Here is a 6,566-nt window from a genome sequence, read left to right on the forward strand (position 1 = left end):
AGCTACAATAAAGAATACCCATTTTATGAAAATCAAACTGGAAGTTAGAAATAACAGAAAAAAATTAATTAGGTCATGAGTCATCATATACCTGTCAAAATTTGTCATTAAATTTCACGAGCTGTTAAAATTACTTTTATCTCTCTATTCTGCAAATGCATTGTTTTTGATAGTATCTTGGACGGATATTGTAGTGTGTAACTTACTTTACATTCCACATTAATATTTGTGCTTGAAATTGCTTTGTTTAGCTCACCGACGTCACATATGAATGTCTATTGTTTTAGTTTACTGTCTGTTATAAAGGTATCAAATCTCAATATTAAGATATAAGAATTGTTCCTTTCTGGTAGACAATGGAAACTATTTGGTTGAATCATAATATAACAGTTTTTGGAAAGAACTGAATATTCTTTGGTTTTTTGTTATTAAACCGGAAATTCAAAAAGTGACATCACCTTAACTGGCTGCTAGGCTGCTAGAGGCACGCAGTGATATGATCATTTGATATATGAAGTATATATATAATATGGATAGAAATTATCCCAGTGGAAAAAATCTTTTCAAGAATTGTTCATTTTGAAGGTGGGTGTGAAGTAAACATATGAATGCCTTCTACGGACACATTTGGCTACATATCTCTGGAACATATTATCAACTCCGTCTTCTCAGATTCGTACTTGTATTTTGATAATATTCCCTGTGTTTTTATCCCCGTATCCGTTAAATCGGGGGCAATATCTTTGTTGGCCTCTCTCACACACACACAAAACGTAAACATATCATAGAAATATTTAATTTCCTAACTGATGCCTTTGAAACTCACATACTTTACTCTTTGTCATACTACCTTTACATTGATATATAGACGTGTTACCATGACCTTCATGATAACTTTTTCACGGTAAGACACTTGGCAATTTTCCTATTTATCAAATTAATGCTAATTAATGATAACTGCTTTACAACTTAGAACCACAGAATATTTTAAGTTTCAACTGTCATGACTACATTTCAGTACAATACAACTTCTAATGCCACCTTTAATAATTTTTTTTTTCCAATTTCTTTAAAAGAGTTTTTATGAATGTTACCATACGCCGCTTTTTTGTCGCATGGATTGTTCAGTTTACATTACAGCCAAGTTGACAAAGGCTATGGGGAATTTAATTATTTCTGATTTTTAAACGCAAAGATCAAAGTAAAATGAAGGACATTGTCATACTTAAATACGTCAAAGTGAACATCTTGTCACAAGAATTGGTATTTATGAATATGAGTCAAATGTGTGAAGTAATAAAAAATATTACAGCAAACTAACTGCTTTTAGCGTTTAAACAGTAGATGTCAAATATCAGATGGACATCAAAATGACTATGTTCCGACTTCTAAAAGTAAAGATGAAAAGTCAAATAAAGGTAAAGGTTATAACACACTAAATAGTTGTTGTTCTTTATCCTATATAAAATTGACCTATTTCCAATGACCGCAGCACACATCAGGACCCATTTTAAATGTCTGTAACTTACATTTTCTTGAAGAATATTATCAGTGCTAACTAAAAATCAAAAGAAAGAAAAGTGGGGGTCATGTTTGATGCAAGAAAAATAATTTCAGTCAAACACACAAACTGCAAAATCAGCTAAAAAATGAGACCCCAAATTATACTAATTGTGTATGATCTACGTTTCCATGAAAAATTTTGTCATGTTGTTATTTCATTATGAAAATGCTACCTACATGTCAAGCATAGATCTGTCATGTGATTTTAGCAAAAAAAATTGCAAAGAAAATAAGGAAAATAGCTCTACAGAGCAAAAACAAAAAAACAAAAAAAAAACTGAGGACTATTTGTATCCGCCATTATTACGCGCCATTTTTCTGTTTAGTGTCTGTATGCCTAAAGGTCAAACATAAAATAATATAATTGAACGTCTTGTCAACAAGGTTGTTATTTGTTTATTAGCCAAATCGATCAAGTACTAATTTAGAACAAGTTATGACCAAATTTAATTTAATAGATCTAGGCCCCATACGACACCTACAGCTTTATATCTAAGTGTCGTATGGAAATGCACTCTCCAAAGGCCATAGCAGTATCGTGATCAAGTTTCTAGTGACAACGATGTATGAGAAGGAACATGCAAGGACGAACGGACGGACATCATCACAATATATATTGACATATAATATGCCTTTAACAATTAAAAGTATTTTCGCTGGCTTTATTTGTCCGTGTTATTGCGTGTCTCTAGCAGCCAGTTAAATCACCCCCACATGTAAAAAGCACCCCCACATAACATAATGAAAACACCTCCCCCACATAGCATTTCCTTTCAATTGCCCGGAATCGCCGAAAACTAGCGATTTTACTTGTTGAAGTTCTACAACAGCTTTGGAACATGTCAAGCCCGGTTCCGCCCTACAAGCCGTTTTTCGAAACACACGGGGATAGTTGGTTTAGTCATTTTCATAAAAATGCCCCACTACATAGCAGTTGCATTTTTTCCCGTCAGAATGCGCCGTTGCACTTTTCACAAAAGCTACGAAACTCAGAAGCCCAAGCTTTATAGCCGAGGGTGTAGTATTCTTATGAGCGGGCACTCGTCTTTATTTCGTTAAAATTGATTAAGTATCAAGACAGTAATAATGAAAAATGTTACCTGAATCGAGATATTCCGCCGCCATTTTGCACCCCTGCATACCCAGGGTATCGCCACCGTGATAATGAAATAAGAAAAATAACTATTCCCCGCTTCCATAGCCAACACGGAAACTCAGAAAATGTTTGAAACTGCCAGCATTAAGAACATATTCAACTTCCTTTATAAAACGATATCTGTATTGAGATACTTCAAACAATTGTTTCATACAAAATAGAATGAAATATTGTGAATATAGAAAACGTCTCTATCATATATTTTGTGCTACCAAACGGAACCATCTCCTTTTTGTCAAGGAAAAACTGAAACAAAACAATCTATTTTCTATGGTAAACTATCTTATAAAAATATCAGAAACTGATATTTTTCAACCTAAGTGGCATATTTACATCTTCACAAAAACACATCCGTTACTTAAAAAATAACAAATATGTCCATATATTTTATCAGTTAATAAAATATGGACAAGAGTTCGGATGCGTAATAACGAGCGTGTAACATGAGTGATTTAATATTCGCATCCGAACGATGCATAGAATGGATTCTAAGTTAATAAAATATGGACAGGAGTTCGGATGCGTAATAATTAAATAACGAGTGTGTAGTATGGGTGATTTAATATTCGCTTCCGAACAACTGCCCATATTTTATTAATTGATAAATCTATTGAAACATATTTATTATTTCGATTCTAGCCACGCAAGTTCTTCGCATTTTACAGCTCTACATTTTAGCTCGATACGTCATCCGGCTGGTCGTATGCTGTTATAACCACCTCCCCACGATTGGAAAGCGTTGCAAAACGGAATTTTCCGATATTCAGTAAATCTTAATTAAACTGCTGTGAAAATGTTGTTTTAAATGATGTAAAAGAAAAGAAATTATGTAGGGTACCCTAGTCTATGCAGTTTCTAAAAATAGTATACGTCACCTATGATGACACTGCAGTATACACACCAGAACTTTGCGGCATATAAACTACGTAAACACTGGAGTCAGGAATATTGGAACACGGAGTATGCGTTATTTACTGTTATAGTAGAATTTAGTTGACATATGTGATGCCTGCAACACATAAACGGTAAAATACGTACACGAACAGATATATATGCACTGATGTTGAAACTTATCTGGCTGAAATATATTCTTACGGTAAAAAAAGATAAACAAATAAATTTATCAGTTATATAGAAAGTGTTTGTTTCAGAAAATTTGATGTACTTTTTATTACTACTACAAATATTGTTGTTGAATATGTATATTTGTACAAGTTTATGTATGTTTTATCTATTTCTATCTGAAAACACAGCATGTGCACTTCTAAATTAAATAACTATTCATAAAATTAAATTGTGGCTTTTCAACGTGCACCAGTGATATGTATACAAGATACATAACTTTATAGCACAATGTGTATTTGTTGTACTACACTATCATATATATGCTTCTCTCTTTAATTTAATATAAAAGTAGCATCTGCAGTACTGTAATCTGTTTTAAACCCAAATGTTATGTTTGAAGAATAGACAATTGATTTCCGCGCTACTCGACATAGTTTCAAGTTAGCCCGGCGAGCACGCTCTGAAAAAAATTAGTAGCCCGACAAAATTTTCTGGTAGCTACGAGCTCCGAAACCCTGGATCATGGCGCGTGAGGCACTATGGGCCATTATAGGACCGTCAAAGACGGTCGTAATTACCATTTTCAACGGCTTTTTGTTACTATTTATAGTATGATATATAACAATAAGAGAATCCTTCACAGCTTGGAAGTGCGAATGGAAATATTTGGCTCGAAGGTAACTGTCTAGGCGGTAACAGGGCTCTGACGTGCAACCGCGAAACAGTTACCCGAGAAACGTATTAGAAATGTTTATTTATTGTGACTTTAAGGTGTGCTAGTTTTTGTTGTTTTTTTTTTTTTTTTGTTTTTTTTTTGAATTTATAAGCTAAATGGGTGGAAACGAAAAGGACAATAAGAGAAAAAATAGTGACGAATCTATGAACGATGAGCAAAAATCAGGTCGGTATACACAAACACCCGAGAGAACAATCGTTGTTGGTAGCATTTTGAAAGAGACAAATGTTTTGTCACAATGTTTTAGGTGCAGTGGTAGTACTGTTCGTTTCAAATGACCATGTGGTACGTACTAGGCACAATTTACCATGTGTAGTTTATCTGAAATAGACAGTGGCAATAAATCCGTTTTTTAGTGACATACTAATGACATTTTCTTTGGGATGGAGGTTATACTTAAAGCATATAAATCCTTACTACTTGGAAGGCTTTTCAGTTTATACTATGCACGAAATTCATAATAATTATATGGATTGCTTCTCTGGTTCATTAAAAAACTGAATACTGGAATGAATTCTTAGTACATTCTATTTACAGTATTAAATTTAACGGTCAATTTATGTCTGGCCAATCTGTAACACGTGTTAGATGCAGTGGGATATAATGGCTTTTTGTTTAAATTAGTTTCACTTAGGCATTATTGAACATGCCAAGATTTGTTTTAGTTATTTATTATGGTTAAGGACTTTTATATGAAAATTGATGAAAGGAGATTTTCTTTAAACAAAACATTGATATTATTCTACATAATTAATTTTTTTGTGTATTGGAGAGACTATTTTAACATTGATTTCAAAATTGGGTATGATAGACTAAATTTTTATAGTTTGAATGCATCTGCCAATTTAATTTGGGATATTTTGTTATTTCATTTTAGTAAATGATATTTCTAGTTAGCATTTTCTTATGTATACATTTTATAGATACTTAGTTGACAAGCTATACATTTTGAAAAGAAATTCATTCAACTTGGATTTCTTGTATGATTTCTTAAATGTTTCTAGACTTCCTATACCTTTACTTACATTCTATGTTAGTGTCAAAATATATTCAACAAATTTTGTTTTAGGTTTTTTCCTAAAATAGGGTTCATCTTTATAATGGGAAGGGGAGTAATAAATATATATCGCATAACAACACCCTTTGTGAAACCCATATAAACAAGAGCTCGTAGAACGCGAAATGCCCCCCTCCCCCCAACACACACCTCCCCCCTTGATGCATTCAGTAACTGCACATAAAACAGAAATTATTTGGTCACTGTGTACTGGACGTTTGACGTACTGACCTCAGATCAATAATTACGGGTCATTAACCAGTAAGGAGTCACCTCAGTATCAAATGTGATCTTAGACCAGAGCATTCTCTAGTTATTTGGCGAAAACGTTCTACTGTTCTGTGTCAATGTGACCTTGATCTTTAACCTACTGACCTCAAAATCAGTAGGGGTCATCTGCTGGTCATGATCAACCTCGCTATTAAGTTCGTGATCCTACGCCCAAGTGTTCTCAAGTTATCGTCCGGAACTGTTTAACAGTTCCGGATCACTGTAACCTTGACCTCAAAATCAAAAGGAGTCATCTTCTGGTCATGATCAACCTCCCTATCAAGTTTTATGATCCTAGGCCCAAGAGTTTTCAGGTTGTCGTCCGGAAACGATTTAACTGATCTGGGTTACTGTGACCTTGACCTTTGACCTACTGAGTTAAAAATCATAAGGGGTCATGTTTCGTGATCCTACACCGAAGAGTTCTCAAGTTACCGTCCGAAAATTGTTGCACTATTCCAGATCACTCTGACCTTGACCTTTGACCTACTGATCGCAAAATCAACAGGGGACATCTGCAGGTCATGATCAACCTCCCTTTAAAGTGTTGTGATCCTAGGCCCAAGAGTTCTCAAGTTATCGTCCGAAAACCATTAAACAAATCCAGGTCACTGTGACCTTGGTCTTTGACCTACTGATCTCAAAATCAGTAAAATCATGACCAACCTCCCTATCAGTTTTCTTGATCCTAGACCTAAGGGTTTATTCAGTTATCTTCC

The sequence above is a fragment of the Mercenaria mercenaria genome, unplaced genomic scaffold (assembly GCF_021730395.1).
Source record: "Mercenaria mercenaria strain notata unplaced genomic scaffold, MADL_Memer_1 contig_3077, whole genome shotgun sequence".
Lineage (NCBI taxonomy): Eukaryota > Metazoa > Mollusca > Bivalvia > Venerida > Veneridae > Mercenaria > Mercenaria mercenaria.